The sequence below is a fragment of the Canis aureus genome, chromosome 37 (genome assembly GCF_053574225.1).
Source record: "Canis aureus isolate CA01 chromosome 37, VMU_Caureus_v.1.0, whole genome shotgun sequence".
Taxonomy (NCBI): domain Eukaryota; kingdom Metazoa; phylum Chordata; class Mammalia; order Carnivora; family Canidae; genus Canis; species Canis aureus.
In genome coordinates this window covers 26,536,917-26,560,300 of record NC_135647.1, presented here as the reverse complement: position 1 = coordinate 26,560,300, position 23,384 = coordinate 26,536,917, and the positions used below count along the sequence as shown (strand labels likewise).

At 39.0% G+C, this 23,384-nt stretch overlaps 1 protein-coding gene and 1 non-coding gene across 13 annotated transcripts in view; both read right to left on the bottom strand.

Moving 5' to 3' along the window:
- The window catches only part of SPIDR (scaffold protein involved in DNA repair), a 452,576-nt gene that overhangs the window by 62,685 nt on the left and 366,507 nt on the right, over positions 1-23,384 (bottom strand). The gene's annotated exons all lie outside the window — the stretch shown is intronic.
- Positions 13,216-13,319, bottom strand: LOC144306886 (U6 spliceosomal RNA). Its single transcript, XR_013373941.1, has one exon. It is a non-coding gene; the product is annotated as a U6 spliceosomal RNA (small nuclear RNA).

Sequence of the window (23,384 nt, the reverse complement as noted above, 5' to 3'; positions counted from 1 at the left end):
TGACTATTTTAAAAAGGTAAAATAAAAAAATAAAAAGGTGGGATCCCTGGGTGGCGCAGCGGTTTGGCGCCTGCCTTTGGCCCAGGGCGCGATCCTGGAGACCCGGGATCGAATCCCATGTCGGGCTCCCGGTGCATGGAGCCTGCTTCTCCCTCTGCCTGTGTCGCTGCCTCTCTCTCTCTCTCTGTGACTATCATGAATAAATAAATAAAATCTTAAAAAAAAAAAAAAAAAAAAAAAAAAAATAAAAAATAAAAAGGTAAAATCACAAAGATATAAATACAAGACAAAAAGCTATACAATATGACTTGGTAGATTTAAAGAATGAAACAGATCTTTCAAAAAGGAAACACTACAAAGTTATTGAATAGGTATAAACAAATGGTTACATGTACCTGAAGAATGTGTATATGTGAACTGGGTTATAAATTTGAGTAAATTACCTGGAATGCACGTTGACAGCTGAGATAAAAAATATGAGTGAAAAGAGAAGTACAGAGAATAGAATGAGAAAGCCTAACGTTTGTCTAATAGGAGTCCAATGAATAACTTAATAATTGTAATTCTGAATTCTACCTCTGACATTTTGCTTAAATCCATATCCAATAGATCTGTGGCAGAGAGTATTATCTCTGGTTCTTTTGTGGTGAACTCTTTCTTCTAATCATTTTGTCCAGTGCAAAATAGTTGTATGAATAAACAGAGTCAAAAACATCAACCACAACCCAAGCAAAATACACACTATACAAATCCGAAGAAGTCAGGGACCAGAGAATAAAAGAAAAAGAAAAGTAAATTTTAAAAAAAGCGGGGGAGGGAGATGGTGGGAGAGAGAGAATATAACCTCACAGAGTGGACCCAAATGGTGATCCAGTTGGTTCTGAGTGTATTTTGGTCTGTATGTTAAAAGGCAATAAATTCCAAAATTATTTTTTTAAAAGCAAAATTTACATATATGTACAAAAATTAAATTGAATACAGTGAAAGGAAGACAAAAATGAGGAATAGATCTATAACATGTAATTGTAAAATATGAAAGTCAAAAAAGAAAAAACTTAAAAAATGAAGAGTTGATAAAATATTATTGTTATGATAAAAAAGAAAGAGCATTGGAAAATTTTAATCTGAAAGGTAAATGAATCATAAGAAAAAAACCCTCTAGTTCTATATACTATTTTCCCTCTGTCCTGGAGCTTTCCAGTATGCTTGCTCAGTAAACTTGCTCTTCCCCTGTTCTTCCAGCTGGTCTTCTGGGGGAGGGTCTGCTGCGCTGATTCTCAGGTGTCTGTGCCTGAGCGGGGATGCCCTGCCCCTGCCACGTGGCCGGGCTCACTGTACGCAATTTGCCCTGTGAGGTCTTTGTTCCCTGAAGGCTTCTGAAGGCTTTCTGTGCTTCTCTTGCAAGAAGTGGTCACTCTTCTATTTTAGAGTTACAGCTGTTCTTTCTTTATATCTCAGGTTGAATTCATAGGTGTTCAGGATGGTTTGAAAGTTATCTGGCTAGGGATGCCTGGGTGGCTCAGTGGTTGAGTGTCTGCCTTTGGCCCAGGGCATGATCCTGGGGTCCTGGGATTGAGTCCAGCATCAGGCTCCCCGTAGGAAGCCTGCTTCTTCCTCTGCCTATGTCTCTGACTCTTTCTGTGTCTCTCATGATAAATAAATAAAATCTTTTTTTAAAAAAAAGAACATAAATAGGGTATATAACTTCCAAATTACTATATGGAAAAAAATGGAATGAAAACCATTGCAAAGGTAAATCTTTGCAAAAACAAACAAAAAAACCCTCCAAAAACATGCAAAGAAAAAGCATAAAAAAAAAAAAAAAAGAAAAATGTAAGGTAGTAAGTACAATGGTAGGCACAAGTGTATGTACATCTGAAATGGAATAAAAATGATTTAAACTTGTCAATTAAAAGGCAAAGTTTGTCATGTTCAGTTTGAAGGAAAAAAGAAACAAAAATTATGTTGACAGGAAACCTGAAACAGAGAAGTATTGAAAGGGAGGGGAAAAATGTTTTAGGTAAATATTAACAAAAAGAAAGCTAAAGAGGTGATTTTAAGACTAAACTAAATAGATTCTAGGAGGGAAAGCATTGTTTAAGATAGAGAGGTGACTAATATTGATTTTTAAAAAGCTCAATTTACCAGGAAGACATAATTCTAAATCTTTATGTTCTCCGCCTTGAAACATATAGAGTATAAACTGACAAAACTATAGGGAGAAGCAAGCAAATCCAACATCATTGTGGGAGATTTCAACCCATCCATGCCAACTGTTAAAATCAATCTGAGGAAAAAAATTAGTAAAGATCTGAAAAAACTTGCATATACCTAACAACTTTAACTTGTTGGATAGGCAATTCGAAAAACTGCCGCAATTAGAAGAAGTGAATTCTCAAGCACACGTAGGACATTTATAAAATGTGACTAGACAGTGGGCCATAAGGCAGGTCTGAATTAATTTCAAAGAATCAGTATTGTATGGAACACATTATCTGCCTACAGTGTAATTAAATGAGAAAGCAAAAAAAATATGTACTTTTAAAAATCCTCCATTTGGAAATTTTACAACATCCTTTTCAACTCATAGGTCAAATATGAAATCATCATGGAGAAGAAACGGTGTTTTGAACTAGTTGATAAAAATATCACATGCCAAAATATGTAGATTAAAAGGATGCTTTAAGGAATCTGTAGTCTTAAATATAATAAAACATGATCACTTTTCCTTTTCTGTATAGATCATTAAATTAGTTTTCTATGTACTTAATATAAATTCTACACCTCTGCCAATTACCAAAATGTTCCTTCAGGGTGCTGAACCTCACATGTACTATGCCCCGAAGAGACTCTCTTGGGGCCTCTGCCTCATTCTCATCTGGACTGTTGAGCGCCATAGCCATCCTAGGATCTCTTGTCAGAAAATCAGACGGATTTACTTTGCTGCTTTAGTATGTTAGATTTGCTATTTCCCATATCCTATATCTTCCTTTCTTAATTGACTTCAATTTAGTAGCTCATATCTTTTAGCTTCCTGAAAAGGGGAAGTTAGGAGCTAAAATCTTTGAAATTATTCATGAAATTGTCAATAGTCTATCCTCAAACTTTATAGGCAGTTTGACTAAGTATAGATTTCTAGATTGTAAATAATTTTTCCATTCCAAGTCCAAAACTGCTTTTGTCTTCCTCTTTTCTCTGCAGGAGCTGAGCTCTGTTCTAGTTCCAAGGGCATGGACACTGCATGGTGATAAAATCCTTCGTACAGATTTGTTTCTACGCACTGGGTGAGAAATATCCTTCCTTGATGGGTCTTTTCCAGTGGAGTCACTTCTCCTCTGTCATTTCATTGATACTTCCTCCCCTTCACTTTTTCTCTTTTTTCATTCTGATTATTGGACATCCTGGACTAGTTCTTTAATTTTATTAACTTTTCTCTCTTATTTTCCACTTCTTTCTGGCAGTTGCTTCAACTTTGTCTTCCGATGCTTCTAGTTAGGTTCTTCATAATTTCTACTTTTTATTTTTTTTAATTTCTACTTTTTATATGTTTAACTTCTAAGAGTTCTCTTTTAAGCTCTAAAAGATGTTTTCTTTGCTCCTCTTTATGGTTGCTGTATCTGTAACTTCATTTAAGAAGCTTTCTTCAGGCTTCTGCTGTCTGTTCTTATTTAAGAACAGGGCTCTAACAATCTTCCTGGACTCTCCCAATGGGTAGTTGGAAGAACTCATCAACCATGAACAACACATGGGTGAACAGGCTGGGCCATTTTATAGCTGGGGAACCTCAGATGTTAATATCTTTACATCTCCTCTTGATGAGGAAATTCCTCAGAAAGACTCTGTTTACCATGGCGCATCACTATATACCAGGGATAGGGAGGGATGACCACTCGACAGTGCAGAGTAAGTGAATAGGACATCATCATCACTTCCTGAACAGACTTGCAACTAATCATTTTTCTTTTCCTTTCCCCTCCTCTCTGCTTATCTCCTTTTTTCCTTCCTTCCTTCCTTCCTTCCTTCCTTCCTTCCTTCCTTCCTTCCTTCCAGAAAGAGAGAGACAGAGGGAGAGGGAAAGAGAGACTCTTAAGCTGGGTGTGGAGTCTGAGGTGGGGCTCAAGCTCATAACCATGAGATCATGACCTGAGCTGAAATCAAGCGTTGGTCACTTAACCAATTGAGCTACCCTGGCACTTCCATTTTTCTTATTTTAGTCCTTTTCATCTGCTATCAAAGGTAGTAGGAAAACCGGATATGCAAAAAAATAAAAAAGAAAAAATAAATAAAATAAATAAATAAATAAATAAATAAAACTCAACTGTTACCTCACACTATACACAAAAATGAACTCAAAATAGATCATAGACCCATTTAGAAAACTAAAATTTGAGAAGAAAACACAGGAGAGAAATTGTTGCAATCTTGGGGTAGGCAAAAAGTTACTTTGACATTACCAAAATTAAAACTGCTCTTCAAAAGATGCCATTAAGAAAATGAAAGGGCTGGGACACCTGGGTGGCTTGGTGGTTGAGCATCTGCCTTTGGGTCAGAGCGTGATCCTGGAGTCCTGGGATCGAGTCCCGCATTGGGCTCCCTGCAGGGAGTCTGCTTCTCCCTCTGCCTGTGTCTGCCTCTTTCTGTGTGTCTCTCATGAATAAATAAATAAAATCTTAAAAAGAAAAGAAAATGAATAGGATAATCACAAATTAGGAGAACATATTTGCTAAATATACATCTGACAAAGGACTTGTATCTAGATTAAAGAATTATAAAACTTATTATTGACAATAATAGAAATATTATTTCTATATCCTATAAGGATAAAAAGACAATCCTTTTAGAAATGGACTAAAGATACAAAACATCATTAAATTCCATTTCTATTAATCACCTAGAATAGTTAAATCCATAGAGGCAGAACACAGATAGTTGCTAGGGGGTAAACTGAGGCAGAATTGGGGAGTAACTGGTTCCTGTGTATGGTATTTCCTTTTGGACTAAAATATTCTGGAACTAGAAGGAAGTGGTGATTGTATAATACTGTAAGCTTTATATTATGTGAATCTCATTTCTATGTAAATCAAAATGGACAAAAGATGCAAATAAACATTTCATCAAAGAAGATACATATGTGGCTAATAAACACATAAAAGGGTGCACAACACCATTAGTCATAAGGTAAATGCCACGTTAAAACCGCAAGGAGATACACTACACATACCCTGGGAAGGGTGAAATAAAAGAGGCTGATGGTATCAAGTTTTGTGGAGGCTATGGAAGAACCGAAACTACTAGATTTTAGGTGGGAATGCATGTTATAGCCACTATAGAAAAAACTCTGGCAGTTTCTAATAAAGTTAGACATATACAGTCATTCTACTCCAGGATTTTCCCAAAAGAAATAAAATCATATGCCCACACAAAAATTTATAGACAGAGGTCTATAGTAGCTTTGTTAATTAGTAGCCCCAAACTGGACGCAAGACAAAGGTTCAGAAGTAGCTGAATGGATAAATTGTGATGTATCTCTACAGTGGAATATTACTCAGCCATGAAAAGGAACAAACTACGGGCACAGGGATGAATCTTGAAAATATTGTGCTGAGTGGAAAAAAAAAACCATGAACATGAAAAGTAGTTTATATCAAATTCTAGAAAAGGCAAAGTAAATCCACAGTAATAGTACGCAGATGTGTAGTTGCCTGGGACTCAGGCCAGAGAGACTGACAGCAGAGGCACAGGCAACTTTTTGGGTTATGGAAATAATTTATGTCTTCACTGTGATGGGTATTACAAGGCAAATATATTTGTCAAAACTCACTGCTTAAATGGGTGTATTTCATTGTATGTATGTAAATTATGTACATTATATCTTCACAAAGTTGTTTTAAGAAAAAAAGGATGGGGTGCCTGGGTGGCTCAGGCAGTTGGGCATCTGACTCTTGATTTCAGCTCAGGCCATGGTCTCAGGGTCCTGGGATTGAGCCTCATGTCCGGGTCCACTCTGTGCAGAATCTGCTTGAGATTCTCTCCCTCCCCTTCTCACTCTGCTCCTCTCCTGCTCTCTGTCCCTCTGAAATAAATTAACAAATCTTCAAAAAATAATAAAGGAAAAAAGGTATAGAAGACAGCCTGAAGAAGATTCTATGGGATAAACATAAGATACTTATGGAAAAAAGATAGAAAAATTTTAACTGGTAAACAATGGGAAAGAATCAAATGCTTAAAAATCCATTAGAAAAATATTATGCTTTACAAAGAGGCATTTTCCCTTGTCACTATACACAAACCTTCAAAGGGAAACTGTGATATAATTGAAGCACGTTTTCTCATGCGTCTTCAACAAATACTGAAAACCACTTACTTTTAGAAAGAACTCTCAGAGTATGAAATTAGGAATGTATTTGGGTATTTATTTATTTATTTTTGAATATTTTATTTACTTATCTGACAGACACAGCAGGGAGAGCTGGAGTCGGAGAGGGAGAGGGAGAAGGAGACTCCCCACTGAGGAGGGAACCCAATGCAGGGCTCCATCCCAGAACCCTGGGATCATGACCTGAGTTGAAGGTAGACACTTAACCCACTGAGGCCCCCAGGCCCCCATACTTGGATATTTAAAAAAAGAGAAGCAAATACATTACTGATATCTCATGAAACAAAACTTAAAATCTTACCCTTTCAATGAAATCGTCTCCATTTTAAGGACCCACATGCAAACTACTAATTCCACCCTGAAAACATGAAGATTGAAACTGCTCCTGTGTTCTCTGAGATAGAACAGGCTCTCAATAAATACTCCTTCCATTTTTGAGAGAATGAATGAGGCTCTGTTGTGAACACACACACAGTAAACTCACATAATAGCTAATAGCACACAGTGTTCACAGAAATATTCACGCATTTATTCACTCACTAATTCATTCATTTGAAGCTTACTGGGCTTATACTTTGTAGGATATATAAGGAGGGAAGGGGTCAAATAAAAATATAATTGAGAATCAAATAAAACGCTGAGTAACATTAACACCTAAAGTTAATATAATATATTAGGGCTAATTACAGCATTCTCATATTATCTATTTAACCCTTCAACTGAGGAAACTAGACATTGATAGATGAAGAAAGTGAGGCTCAGAATGTTTAGAAAACCTACCCAAGATAGTAAGGAGGGAGCAGAATCAGGTTTTAAATGTGAGGCACTCAACTTGGTATTTTTGTGCCATAATATCATGTTACACTAGCAAGTTATACGAATGTAGGATGTATCTTCTTCTGGGATTAATTCTGCAGAATGGAACTGGAGAGAACATCCCACAGCAACTAGCATTCTAGTCTGTGAGGCCAGCACTAAGAAGGTAACAAGGAATAAACTCATGGCAAACTGTATGATGACCCTAAAATCCAGAATATTTAAATCTAATCTTTACAGAGAGACAATGATTTTTCCTACTGCTAAGTCAAACTATTTAAGATATGCATAAATTGTAATTAGTCCATAATGAGGCTACTTATCTAGAAGAACTTTATCTTCTCTGTAACTTTCAAAATAAAGATTCATTCATTCATTCATTCAGAGGGGAAGGGCAGAGGAAAAAGGGGAGAGCGAATCTTAAGCAGGCTCCACGTCCAGCACTGAGTCCAACACCGGGCTCCATCTCACAACCACGGGATCATGACCCGAGCCAAAATCAAGAGTCAGACACTTAACTGATGAAGCCACCCAGGTCCCCCCAAAAGATCTTTTTAATGTTTGACAAGAATCATACTGAAATATTAAGGTCAGAGTGTAAGGAATTTATGTTAAATTATCATTTTGAAGGCTGCTAATGAAATATAATGAAAAGGAAATACTCCTAAATTAAATCACTTGAAAATAATTTCATTAACTGTTTGATACTGTCTGACCTTAATCTGAAACCCAAGTGGGAAAGAATGAAAGATTATTCTTTTTTTTTTTTAAATTTATGATAGTCACACAGAGAGTGAGAGAGAGGCAGAGACACAGGCAGAGGGAGAGAAGCAGGCTCCATGCACCAGGAGCCCGACGTGGGATTCGATCCCGGGTCTCCAGGATCACGCCCTGGGCCAAAGGCAGGCGCTAAACCGCTGCGCCACCCAGGGATCCCTGAAAGATTACGCTTTCATAATATTGTCCTATTTAAATCAGTCTGCCATGTGAAAAGCTAGGATGAAAGTGTACATTTTTTTTTGAAAGTGTACATTTTTATGTTGAATTGATGATGTCTCTTTTAGCCCACAAAACATTTCATATCACAATCTCTTGGAGGGAAGTATTTTAATGTTTTTTTCCTCAAAGGCCTATTCACCCCCTAATTATCCCATCACCTGTCAGGGAGGCTGGCGCAGAACTTTGGGGAATCAGGGTCCGTCTCCTACGGAGGAAGCCTCTGGCTTCCTGAAAGAGCGTAATGCCTGCTTGCCTATCCTGACACATCCAAGCACGGTTTTGTAAGCATTATTGTTTGTTAACATGAGTAAGAGGTGATATGAAGATCACAATGGGTCCTTTGTGATCCGGTATATTTGCCTTTATCTCAAATAACCAAGGGCTGGTGCTCTTGCTTACTCTGCTGACCTGGAGAAGAGATATGAAGAGATATTAGTACTTTCTTCCTCCCTCTTGTTCATGCCTGGCCGCTCACCTTCTCCCACCGTGTCCTGCTCACACAGCTAAAGCTCGGGAGTTCACTGACTCAGGCCTCAGTCGAGTCACTGTCCTCAGTGCTCCCAATGGCTTGCAACCGTGTCATTCAACACAGTCCAAACCAGAGTTAGCTCAGCAGCAGCACCAAGAATTCCACCTTCTTGTCACTGCTTCCTGCCCTGTAGATACCATCTCCTAAAATCAATCTAGTGTGACAGGTCTGAGCAGCAAAGGGCCCCCTTATCAACTTGTTTTTCCTGAATCACGAGAGACGTCCTCCATAAATTACATCATATTCAAAGGAACACAAATGGCTTCCCCACGGTAGTAACTCCAGGACCCTAAAAGAACCTGTATGAACTTGAATTCACTCACCTGAACACGGGGATGAGGGAAGCTAACCGCGAGGGCTGCTGTGGCGTTCTAGCAACGCTACAGGGCTGAGCACTGGGGCTGGCGCCAACACATCAATCTTTCCTTTGCAGGATCCTTAGGCCAATTTTGTTTTCTCTCATACAGTTTTATCCATATAGTTCTTGAACATCTTTTGTTAGATCTATGCCTAGATCACTTACAAATTTGTTTGCTATTTTAAATACGTTTTGCGGGGGCACCTGGGTGGCTCAGTCAGTTGAGTGTCTTTCTTCAGCTCAGTCATGATCTCAGGGTTCTGGGATCGAGCCCCACACTGGGATCCCTGCTTAGCGGGGAGTCTGCTTCTCCCTCTCCCTCTGCTGCTCTCCCTGCTTGTGCTCTCTCTCTCTAAAGTAAATAAATGAAATCTTAAAAAATAAAATACTTTTTGTTTGTTGCTCTGTTGATGGTGAATAGAAATACAAATGACTTATACATTGAACTTTTGTAATCCATCAATCTTACTAAAATTATTTATAATACTTTTTATGAAGGTTTTTAATGTAATCATTTCATCTATGCATAATGACAACTTTGCTTCAGCCTTCCCAATCCTTATTTTTTCATTATTATTTTTCTTACAACGATATAGGTCTTTGGCATAATGCTGAAGAGAAGCCAATGATACTTCGCATCCTTATCTTGATTTTGAATAAAATGTCTTCAGTGTTTTACAATGAAGAATGATGCTTGCTATAGAGATTTTTTGGTTGATATCCTTCATCAGGTTAGATATTCTTAGTTTGCTGAAAAATTTTTTTAATCATGAATGGGCATTGGACCTTATCAAATGCATTTTCCATATTCACTGAAATGACTGTTTTTATCTCCTCTGCTAATGTAAATGACAATTAGAGCGTGTTAAGTTAAAACGATTTTTTACTCCTGCGCTACAGCCAAGATCCTATCTGCTACATTTTGTTTAGGATCTTTCTTTTCTTTTCTCTTTTCTTTTCTTTCTTTTCTTTTCTTTTTTTTCTTTCTTTCTTTTCTCTTTTCTTTTCTTTTCTCCTTCCTTCCTTTTCTTCTTTCTCTTTTTCTTTCTTTCTTTCTTTCTTTCTTTCTTTCTTTCTTTCTTTCTCTTTCTTTTTCTTTCTTTCTTTCTTCTCTTTCTTTTCTTTCTTTCTTTCTTTCTTTCTTTCTTTCTTTCTTTCTTTCTTTCTTTCTTTCTTTCTTTCTTCTTTCTTTCTTTCTTTCCTTCCTTTCCTTTCCTTTCCTTTCCTTTCCTTTCCTTTCTTTCTTTCTTTCTTTTTTTCTTTCTTTTCTTTCCTTCCTTCCTTCCTTCCTTCTTTCTTCTCTCTCTTTCTTTCTATTTTATTTATTCATGAGAGACACAGAGAGAGGCAGAGACACAGGCAGAGGGAGAAGCAGCCTACATGCAGGGAGCCCAACATGGGACTCGATCCTGGGTCTCCAGGATCATGACCTGAGCTGAACACAGGTGCCCAACCTCTGAGCCACCCAGGCATCCCTGTTTAGGATTTTTCTATGTCCATGAGTGATATTGGCCTTTAATTTTATTGTTCAAATTAGATTTAATTTTATTTCTCAAGACTTAAGACTATTTATAGTAATTTCATATAATAACTTGACAAAGATTTTTTCTTTGAAAAATTTGTATAAGATTTGAACAACCTGTTTTTCAAAAGTTAGAAATAATTTAAATAAAATGAATTGGATCTAGTGCTTTTCCTGGGAAGACTTTTAACTATCAACTCAATTTCTCTAATGATAATTGGGCTATTTGGGCTTTCTAATTTTTAACTGAGACATTGGGTTAATATATATTTTCCTAGTGATGTGTCCATTTGGTCTACATTTTAAAATTCATTAATCAATTCAGATTTTTAGTATATATGTTTATTTTTATTGTTTTAATTTTAATTCCAGTATAGTTAACATACAGTGTTATATTAGTTTCAGATGTACAATTAATGATTTGACACTTCTTACAACGCCAGTGCTCATTCCAAGTGCCCTCCTTATTCCCCACCACCTATGTAACCCACCCACCCACCTCCCCTCTGGTCACTATCAGTTCTGTAGTTAAGAGTCTGTTACTTGGTTTCTCTCTTTTTTTCCGTTGCTCATTTGTTGCTTAAATTCCACATACGAATGAAATAATATGGTATTATCTCTCTCTGCCTTATTTTGCTTAGCAATAATACTCTCTAGTTCCATCCATGTTATTGCAAATTACAAGAGTCCATTCTTTTTTAAGGCTGAATAATATTCCTTTGTGTGTGTTTGCCTTATCTCTTTATCCAGTCATTTATTGGTGGACACTCAAACTGCTTTCATAATTTCAGCATTGTAAGTAATGCTGCAAAAAACATAGGGGTGTATGTATATCTTTGAATTAATGTTTTTTGTATTTTTTGGGTAAGTATCCAGTAGTGTAATTACTGGAACATAGGGTAGTTCTATTTTTAACTTTTTTTTTTTTTAAAGATTTAATTTATTTATTTGAGAGAGAGAGGGAGACAGAGCACACAAGCAGGGGGAGCTGTGGGTAGATGGAAAGTGAGAAGCAGGCTCCCACCTGAGCAGGGAGCCAGATGGACATGAGGCTTAATACCAGGACTCCGGGATCATGACCTGAGCCAAAGGTCACGCTTAACCAACTGAGCCACCCAGGAGCCCCTATTTTTAACTTTTTAATAAAACTCCACACTGTTTTCCACAGTAGCTGTACCAGTTTGCATTCCAACCAACAGTGCATGAGGGTTCCCTTTTCCCTATGTTCTCGTCAACATTTGTTTCTTTGGTTTTTGATTTTTAGCCATTCTGAGAGGTGTGAGGTGATATCTCACTGTGGTTTTGATTTGCATTTTCCTGATGATCACATGAGACACACGAGCATCTTTTCATGTGTCTATTGGCCATCTGTTTGTCTTCTGTGGAGCAAGGTCTGTTCAGGTCTTCTCCCATTTTTCAATTGGGTTATTTGAATTTTGGGTGTTGAGCCAATACATTGGCTCTTTATGTATTTTAGATACTAACCCTTTGTTGGATATATGGTTTGGAAATATCTTCTCCCATTGAGCCTTTTCATTTCATTGATGTTTTCTTTGCTATGCAGAGGCTTTTTATTTGATGTAATCCCGAAGTTTATTTTTGCTTTTAATTTGCTTGCCTTAGGAGGCATATCTAGAAAAATGCGATGGCCAATGTATGTCAGAGAAACCATTGCCTGCGTTCTCCTCTAGGATTTTATGGTTCCAGGTCTCACATATACGTCTTTCATTCATTTTGAATTTTTGTGTATAGTGTAAGAAACTGGCCCAGTTTCATTCTTTTGCATGTAGCTGTCCAGATTCCCGAACACCATTTGTTGAAGACTTTTTCTCATTGTATATTCTTTCCTACTTCAAAAAGAACAACTGCAACCTTTGGTTTTACCAAAAATGAGATGACTTGCCTAAAATAAAACAATTAATGTTCAATCCTACTGACTTAACCTCAGGATTTAAAGGCCAAAAAGAAAGTGTGATCCAAGTTACTTGTTTCTTTTGAAATTTTTAACATTGTCCTATTATTGCCTCTGGCTTCCATTGTGTCTAATGAGAGGTCTGTCTGTTCTTATCTCACTGGGTTCTCTTATTATATGATGAGTCATTTTCCACTCACTGCTTTCAAACTTTTCTGTTTTCCAACATTTTGACTATATATGTCTGGATATGGATCTCTTTAGGTTTATCCTACTTGAAGCTCTTGAACTTTCAGATAAATAAAGTTTACCAGTCAAATTTGAAATGTTTCAGCCACTATTTCTTTAGATATTTTTTCTGTACCCTCCTCCCAACTCCCCTGATTTTCTGGGGATGTTGGTGTACTTAATGATGTTCCTCCACATTTCTATGAGGTTCTGTTTCATTTTCTTCATTCTTTTTTTTTTTTCCTTCTTAGAATACTTGCCATTTGGGAGACTTCTATAAAAATAAATCATTTATTTTGGTGTCTTAATTCTTCATAAAGATTGAGTTATTTAAAAGTCTTCACAAGGATGCCTGGGTGGCTTAGTCGGGTAGGTGTCTGCCTTGGGCTCAGGTCATGATCCCAGGATTGAGTCCCACATAGGGCTCCCTGCTCAGTGGGGAGTCTGCTTCTCCCTCTGCCCTTCCCACCTGCTCATGATCTCTCTCAGCTTCGTAAATTTCAGTGTTATCCTTGTGCAGGGACGATACTAATTTCTGTATCATTCCAGTTTTGGTATAAGTGATGCCAAATTGAGCACTCATCATTTTTTTCCCCCTCTCTCTCCTTTAGATTATGGAAGCTCATTTACTCTGGATTCATGTTCTTTAACTTTCTTCTGTCAGCTGAAGCCTACTGTTGAACCTATCTAGTGAATTTTTCATTTTGGTTGTAATTTCTAACTCCAGAATCCCCATCTGGTTTTCTTTTAAAGTTTGTATCTTTTCATTGATATTCTCCATTTGATCAGACACTGTCATCATACCACCCTTTAATTCCTGAGACATGGTTTCCTTGAATTCTCAGAACATACTTATTGTGGCTGCTCTGAAATTTTTGTCTGCTAAGTCCAACATCTGGGCCCCTTCACTTGCCTGCACTCTTTTCCCCCGTGTATGGGCCAGAGTTCCCTGTTTCTTCATCTATCTTGTAATTTTTTGTTGATGAGTATTTTCTTTTTAAGATTTATTTATTCATGAGAGATGAGAGAGAGACAGAGAGAGACAATGAGAGGCAGAGACATAGGCAGAGAAGTAGGCTCCATGCAGGGAGCCTGATGTGGGACTCGATCCTGGAACTCTGAGATCACACCCTGGGCTGAATGCAGATGCTCAACCACTGAGCCACGCAGGTGTATTTTTGAAAATATATTGTGGCAACTCTAGATACGGATTCCTCTTCTACCCCAGGCCTTGATGCTGTTGTGATCTGCACAGTAGTTCATTCAGTTGTTTACGGACTAGTCCAAACTTTTCCTGTAGGCCTCAGTAATCAGGCGTGCCTGCCCAAATGTGTGTGTGTGTGTGTGTGTGTGTGTGTGTGTGTGTGTTTTGTTTTGTTTTTAATCTTTTCACATGGCTTAGGTTGCCCCCAGGTCAGCATAAGCCACTTTTTAGTGAAAGATTCTGCTTAATCTCCCTCAAAAGTTAGATTTTTACTCTTTGCCATTGGGTATATATACCTTGGAGGTTGCTATCATAACTCAAGGAGATAAATGTTTGCCCTCATTCCTCTCCATCAGACAGGGTTTGTATTAGCGCTTTTTAATCATACCCCTATGAGGGTATGGCCTTGGGCCTGCCAGACTGCTAGGCACATGTGTGTCATTTATTTTAAAGTCTGGCTTCTTAGGAGTTGCCCCTGGGTCAGAGCAGCTTACTGTTCATCTAGTGTGACTGGAGGTGGTACTGAGTTCTGCAGTGTCAGTGAGGTTTGAATCCAAAATCCTCTATGGGGTTGCTGTGACTGTCTTGAGTGGGTGCCAAGCACATCCTTCTTGACTCCAAAAGTTTTATTGTGATACTACGAGGATTCTTCTTGGCTGTGTCTTTTCCCCTGACGCATCCTGTTAAACTTCTGATAGCTTGGCCATTTCCTTGTTGATAGAGTATCACAGAGCTACAGGCACTCTGAGTTGCTCTCCACCAAGATCCCTATTATTTTCAATAATGCCCTTGGACATGGGATTGTACTGTGTTCCAAATAAAGCCAGCCAACTCACATAGTGCCTTAAAGCCCTTCTTCCTCATAACTTGTCTTTCTCTGGGCAGAACCTCTGAGCCACTTATAGAACTGGGGTGTGAAGACTGTGTCTCCTTCTCTTGGTTGTAACCCTGCTCTAGGGTGGGTGCTGGAGGTGATGGTGGCAGCACGGGGGTAGGGCTGCCTTTCTGGTGTGGTGCTTCTATCTTATGGGTGGATTGGGGTAGGACAACTGAGCTAGTATTCTTGGTCGACCACACTTGGTGTAGATACAACATGGGCTAAGGGATTTCCTATAGTCAAAGTGTATCCTAGACTATGAATTGAGGGGAGAGGGGACATCTTGACTGCAGTCCTGGAGTAAGATCCCCAGCATAGTCTTCATAAGACAAACTGGGTTGGTGGGGGAGTAGGTCATAGCTTAAGGGCCACGGACTCTTTGTTTATCCCAAAATTTGGTAGATTTTCTTGATTCTATTGATGGAATGTTTCTCCATTTATTGTATGCCTTTAGGAAAATTTCCTGAAGCTTTTTATATGTATTTTTAAGTTTTTTCCAGTTAAAATGTTTATTAGGGAGAGAATCCACTGTATCTTCACTCTGCTATTCCAGAAGCAGGTCTTCCATTTTTATCTTCAATGTACTTCCATTAAAATAATGATCCTCTGAAAGACAAACTACGAGAGACTCCCAACTCTAGGAAACAAACAAAGGGTTGTGGAAGGGGAGGAGGTGGGGGGAATGGGGTGACGGGCACTGAGGAGGGCACTTGATGGGATGAGCACTCGGTGTTACATGTTGGCAAATTAAATTTAATAAATAAAAAAAAAAAGAAATAATGATCCTCTGGAAATTTAGCATGTGCTGTGTAAGAAAACATAATGGTGGGGTGCCCGGAAGGCTCAATCAGTTAAGTGTCTGCCTCTGGCTCAGGTCATGATCGCAGGATCCTGGGATCGAGCCCCAAGTTAGGCTCCCTGCTCAGCGGGGAGTCTGCTTCTCCCTCTCCCTCTGCCTTTCCCTCCCCCTTGCTCATGCCCTCTCTCCCAAATAAATGCATAAAATCTTAAACACACACACACACACACACACACACACACACACACAGCTCTTTAGCCATTATGAGTTTTGAGAGTATTTGGAAACTTTCCATTCCGAATTTGTAGACTTGTGACTTGTTCTTTTTTCCTAAAAGAAATCTTGATTTGCTTGAACACAATAAAGGAGTCAAGTACAAAATACCAAGTCAGACAAAAGAAGTGCAGTAGATGCAGTGAGGCACAGAGGTACACAGAGCCATGATACAAACATCAAAAGATTCTTAATAACAATGGCACTTATGGGTTTTTCACTGTACACTAAAACAGTGCCCTGGCTTTTTGGTGGTGTCTAGTAAACCTATGATTCATTTATTTATGTGCTAAATATAGCAGGACTGCTACTGGCCAGGCCCTCTGCAAGGTGCTAGGTATGTGGTAATGAGCTAAAGAACCCCTGCTCTCTGTCCCTCCTTAGGGAAAGACTTCATATGCATATAAATATACAATTACAAACTCTGGGAGTGCTTACAAGGCAATAAGCAGAGTACCTAAGAGACAACATGGGGTGGGATGTTCTAACCAGGGTGGTCAGGGAAGGTTTTTAAAGAAATGTGATCTTTAAGCTGAGTCTTAAAGAAGGATAAGCCAATCATGCAAAAGGTTGAGAAAAGGACTTAGAACAGAGAACATAGCATATACAAATTCCTGTGATGGGAAAGAGCTTTTCCATGTTTAAGAAATTGAAAGAAGGCTAGAAAATGAGAGAGAGAGAGAGAGAGGCAGAAAGAAAAAAGAGAAAGAAAGAAAGAAAGAAAGAAAGAAAGAAAGAAAGAAAGAAAGAAAGAAAGAAGGGATTAGGTAAGTGATAATAAGGTAAAGACTAATATTTGGTCATTTTGGTGCATTATTCTTTTTTTAATTTTTCAATTACTCTTTTAAAATTATTCTTAATTTAAAATCAAAGTTATATGTATAATAAAATTGAAATATTGACAAGCATTTGTAAAGAAAGGAGAAAATGGGATGGGGAGGAAAGGACTGGGTTGAGTAAGAAAAGAGAGGCATCATCCTGGAGAAGTCGCAGGGTTGGACATGGCTGGCACAGGGATGCCCAACAGTGGCTGGGGGTAAAGGCCATGTGATGACGGCCATGTGGAGGCTGATCTGATAGGAGAGCAGAGGTGGTAAATAACTGGCCTGTGTGCCAGCCAGCAAACCTACCTCCTGTCATTGATGAGTCAACAATGAGGTGACACTAAAAGGTGTTAGATAAAACTTTTGTTTCAGAAATATAACGCTTGGGCTAGGGTGGAGGATGGCGTGAACTGAGAACTTTTAGAGCAGGTCTCCTTAGACCAGTAAGAATTCACTGCTGTAATCAATGACAAATGTCTGATAAGAAATAGTGAAGTCACAAAGTTGTGTTCACAGGCTATGTTTAGCTGATTGATATGTTTTCTTTGGTTTATACAGTGTTAACACATTTTTAAATTAGTTAACAAGTACCAAAAATTGGGAGATTTTACGCAAAACTTCAATTTACTGTTATCTGGCAGCACTGAGTCAATACTCATGGATAAGGCACCAGCTTGTCATTTCATCTTGCGGGCCCCCGCCCCCACCCTTGATCTCCAACTCTCTCACAACTGCTGTTCTCTCTTGGCCTCTTTGGCCTCTGTTACCATGTGGGCATGGATTAACAAAAAAATTTCAAGAAGACAGAAGAACATGGTAGTGATGATGGGTAAAGGTCAGGGAAGAGTCTACACTGGCCTAAGATTTCTAAGGAGGTAAGTGATAGTGAAGAGAAAAGGCAGCCTCAGGGACAAGCAGACCAGACACGGGTTAGAGAAGCTGTAGAATCCAAAGGCTGGTCAAATGACCTGAGCCAGGAAGCACGCAAGGACAGAGCTGATTAACATAGAACCCAGAAATCCAAACTGCTCATGGAAGGTGCAACTCAAAGCAGAGTGGCAGTGCAGTGATGGGGCTGGAGTGGCAGCTCTCTAGCTGACATTCCTCTTTTGTAAGACATATCTCTTGATTATTCTCTAGAGGCTTTTTCAATTACTTTAGTCTAACATAGATTAGGACAGCATCTGAGGTCTCTGAGCAGACGCTGTAACAGCTTGTGGCCATGCTCAGCAGGACAACCAGTTGACACCAATACTGTCTGTCCTTAGCTCAGAAATACGGTGAACTCAACTGCTAGCCAAGGAGATTTGACATTTTATTTTATCATTTTTTAAAAAGATTTTATTTACTTACCTACTTGAGAGAGACAGAGAGAGAGAGAGAGAGAGAGCCTGCAGGGGAAGAAACAGAGGGGGAGAGAGAGAGACCAGCAGACTCTGTGCTGAGCGTGGAGACTGATAAGGGCTGGATCTCACAACCCTGAGATCACGACCTAAGCTGAAATCAAAAGTGCACTGATTGGGCCACCCAGGCACCCCAGGAGATTTGACATTAAGTGATGGGTCAGTGTTAATAAAATTGAGCTTCTACTTCTGGAAGCTTTCCTGCTACAGAATACCCACTGGACAAGGTAGATATGCTCATTCAGCAATTCCAACTGTGTGCAGCCAGTGATGGGTGAGCTAGGGCTCAGCCCACAGGTGACATTCCACACTCTGTCTGGCACCGAGCACTGTTGGTAGGTACCCTCTGCCTACGTGAGAGGGATGTTGCTGTTCTTAGAAGTGATTAACTTAGAACAACAGAGAGAAAGTGTCTCAGAGGGAGGAAGTAGGATGTTGGTGGTTTGAATAAGAGCCTCTGAACTGTATTTAATCCATGAAGACAGACTTTGCCATTCAAAAATCTTGGAATAAAAATCTGGCAAGTGAATGCCACTTATTTATTAGGCATTCCACACATGCCTAATATGTGTACCTTCATCCATGTAAGATCCTTCCATTTTCATGACTTTAAGCATGTGGTGCAGGAGACCGGCAGGGTCTGGAGAACAGGGGCTCTAGTTCTGAGCTCTGCTGCTGGTGGATGTGAGCCCCTGACTGTGCACCTGTACAATCCAGATTAATCTACATCTGCTTCATACCTAGCAAATGCTTGCACTTAGTCTGTGTCAAAATCTTGGTTTCCTTGGTCCATCAGGCAAATTTACCATTATAAACGCAGCTAATGGATAAGAGCGTCCTCTCATCAGGTGCCCGCTCTCTTCAGTCTGTAAGCAGGTGTGCACCCCTCGGTGAAGGGGCTTGGAGAAGAGAGCTTGGTTAACAGCACAGAGGGCACCGTCCCCACAGAAACAGCACTGGCACACATGAAACCAACCTGTGAGTGGCCTTATGATGCTGCCCTGTCACCCAGCTACTGCAGTTCTGTTTGTTAGGTAAAGGTCCACTCTGTGTGAAGCAAGAAACAATCCTGGAAATACCCAGGGTCTGCAGCTTGTCCCTGCCCACCTCCCCCACCAGCCAGCCACACTCCACCCCTCCCAGCTGGGAAAATAAGGCAGCAGTCAAAAAGTAGTGCAAGAACCTCCTGTTTCAGCCATCACCAGTCTTCAGCAGGACTTTGACTGCATGGGTTTCTGAGCCATGGAGGGTGAGGCCGGGACCGTGCTGGAAGAACAGACTAAAACTGGTGCCAGATGAAACCACATTCCACAGTACATTCCCAGCAACATAAAATAATACAGATAAGAGGTTCACTGTTCAATCACATTCATATCATGTTGAAAGTATAAAAGTCCACTACGGAGTTAATATTTGTCTTGAAGAATGTTTTTTTCCTTCTCTTACCAGCTTAATGGCAGATCATGCTAATTAAAGAATACTTTAAGAATCCTAAAAATTCATGTATTGTTAATCTGCTAAAGCAACAGAACAAAACATGAGGAATAAGGAAAACAAAACTGTTGATCTGTAGAGGGAGTTTCAGTGAGACTATAATTCCTCTTTGAAGTTTCAAATGTCCCCCCCCCCCAACTTTTGAAAAATATTCATTTTTCCCCTTCCGTTTACTCACTGGCTCAGTTTCATAGAAACACAAGAGAAGAAAGAGAAACAGCAGACTTATGTGTGTGCGTGTGTGCGTGTGTGCGTGTACACTGAGAGGGGAGATTACGTGAACATGTGGGATGTTTACTCGGGTTATGGGAGCAGTTCTTAGCAGTCCACCAAGAATTCCCGGAATCAGAGTCCTTTCGGCCGCTTTCTTCTAGGTCAGTGTCGCCTTAAGCAGCCTCTAAAGATCAACAAGGTTCTTTCTCTCCACATGATTTCTTATTAAGCCTCCATTTTAAAGAAGAAATGGAAGAAATTGGAGGATGAAGTGAGGGGGAAGAAAAGCAAGAGAAAGAAAAAGGGGGAGGGGAGAGGGGGAAGAGAGGAGAGTCTGAATATGAAAGGGGGAGGAAGAGTCACAGAAAAGAGGGAGGGAAGAGGAAGAAAAGGAGAAGAGGGACACGGAGGGCTGAGTGGGTGGAGGGCCTTTCCCAGCTCCACCAACCCGCTTGGCAGACGGGAAACCAGATACAGCAGGACATTGTGTTCTTCTCCTGAAAAACAACCAGACTGCGCTCCTAAAGTAAACAGTTAATCCTGTTGTTTATCTTTGTAACATGAGGAGATGTTAACAGGATGATTTCTACCGCACAGAAATGTGGTTTTTATTAATTTAAAAATCGTATTTTCTCTTTGATAAAATAAAAGTGTGACATATAAACTTTCTGATGTCAATGAACAGGAAGGAATAACAATCTTTCTTTGCCAAAAGTGACTTAACTAAAGGATGCCAAAAAAAAAAAAAAAAAAAGCCCGAAAAAGGCCTTTTCTTTACTCACACATCCTATTTATTTTTGGAAAATACTGCATTACTGAATCAAACTAAGACAAACCAAAACAAAACCTGCTGTAAGCCTGGTCCACCCCAAACTTTGATTTTTGAGTATTGCTCGTGGAGATTAAGACTGTAACTGGGCCACGTCAAGAGTAAGAAGAGGATATTTTATATGTTAATAGAAGTTTGCCCGCAGAGCAAATTTTCAAAGATACTTAGTTATTAATTGAAATTTCTATTGAGGTAACTGTGGATTCACATGCAATTGTAAGATGCGCTCTAGAGTTGTTTGCACACTTTGCTCAGTTTCCCCCACTAGTGTACTATTATACTAGCAAATGATGATGCATGACAACTAGGATACTGACATTGATACCATCCACCGATCCTATTCAGATTTCACAGATTTGACTTGTGCTCTGGTGTACATGTTCATGTGTGGATTCAGTGCTATAAAGTTTTACCACCTGTATAGGATCCTATATCCAGCACCACAGTCAAGACACCGACTAGTTCCACCATTACAAGGATCCCTCAGGTTGTCTTTTATAACCAACCTATTTCTCACCATCTCCCCACCCCCATCCAAACATCAAGCCATTATTAATCTGTCCTTCATTTCTAAAACTCTGCCATTTCAAAACGCCATAAGAAAAAGAATAATCTAGTAAATAATCTTTGGGATTGCATTTTTTCTCCCTTCAGCACAATTCCCTGGAAATTAATCCAAGCTATTATGCCTTTTATGCCATTATTAATCTGTCCTTCATTTCTAAAACTCTGCCATTTCAAAACGCCATAAGAAAAAGAATAATCTAGTATATAATCTTTGGGATTGCATTTTTTCTTCCTTCAGCATAATTCCCTGGAAATTAATCCAAGCTATTATGCCTTTTACTTTTATAGCAATTTTGAGATACAATTTATACACCATCAAATTCACCCTGCTAATAAAATCAGTAAATGGCAAAATATACAAAATTTGCCCCATTATTAAAAATATTAAGTGGCAAAATACACTTAACGTAAAATTTACCATTTTAACCATTTTAAGGTAAAATTCAGTGGTATTAAGTACATTCATAATGTTCTGCAACCACCAACACTATCTTACTCCAGAATATTTTCATCACCCCAGAAGGAAATTTCAGTCTATTAAAGCAACCTCCTCATCCTCCCCTCCCCCAAGTACCTAGAGACAACTAATCTACTTTCTGTCTCTAAGGATTTGCCTATTTTGGATACTTCACATGAGTAGAGGCATGCAATATGTAGCCTTTTGTGTCTGGCTTCTTTCACTTAGCATAATGATTTCAAGATCCATTCACACTGTAGCATGGATCAATACATCATTCATTTTTGTCGGTGTGTAATATTCCATTTTGGGTTATTTCTACTTTTTTCCATTTATGGAAAAAACTTTTTTTAAAGGCCTAAAATGTATTTTAGTAAGTTGATGCTACATTACTGATCCACTTTGCAGAGAAGCTCCAAAGATACCAGGACAAATAAAACATGGTACACCAATAAAAAATGCACAACATAAGTACCTAAGATAGGCAAGACCAAGAGCTACTGTCTTACCTTCAGCACACAGCAACCCTGTTCCCAAGATTGTACTGGGCCTATCAAGAAAAGCTGTGAACAGCAACATCACAGACACAAAAAGGGCCAATCCTGGGTTGTCCTCATCCAAGAAAAAGATGGAGGCAACTTAACATAAATTTTTTAAAAATATACTAAAATGAAAATCTCTAAGAAAAAATGTCTTCCTTAGGACATGATGGGGTATTCCATGGGCTATAACAGTATATGTTGTCTGTGACCCCTGTGGACACTTGCCTGAATTCCCACCTGTGAGTGAATGGAGCAATGGGGCTACGGTCATTGGGGGATGTTTGTTTTGTAGTGTATGTGTGGCAGTGCCTCTGAGGTTGCGAGGTATAAGAATGAAAAAGCAAAGAGAACAGGGTGGACAAAGAGTGGAATGATGAAGATTAATGAGAGCTCTAACTGGATCCATATTGTAATGGTTCTACCCTGCACCCAGGCCCGCAACAGTCACAGGAGACTATAGGAAAGCACCACACAGAATCCATTAGTTAAATGATACAGAACTGATTTGTGAAATATTGCTCCTCCCTTGCCTTCTATGTTTGACTTGTGATGAACTGCCACACTGTTTTACAAAGTGGCTGCACCATTTACATTCCCACTAGCTGGCTATGAGGGTTCTAATGTCTCCACATCCTCACCAATACTTATTATTGTCTGCTTTTTTTATTATAGCCATACTAGTAGGTGTGAAGTACTATCTGCTGTGGGATTCAGTTTGCATTTCCCTAATGACTAATGATATTGGTCATCATGTACTTCTTGGGACATCTGTGAATCTTCTTTGGAGAAATATCTGTTTAAATCCTTGGACCACTTTTTATTTGAGTTATCTTTTTATGTTGAGTTGTATTAGTTCTTCATATATTCTGGATATAAGTCTCCTAACAGGTATGTGATTTGCAAAATATTCTTCCATTTTAGGGGTTGTCTCTTTACTTTCTTGGTGATGTCCTCTGAAACACAAAAGTTTTTAATTTTGATGAAATTCCATTTATATATTTTTCCTTTGTTGTGTATGCTTTTGGTGTCATTTGAAAGAAACCACTGCCTAATATATAAAGTTGTGAAGCTATATTCTTATGTTTTCATCTTAGTTTTTCATTCTTTAGGTCTATGATTCATTTTGAGTTACCACTTAACGTATGGTGTGAGGCAAGGGTCA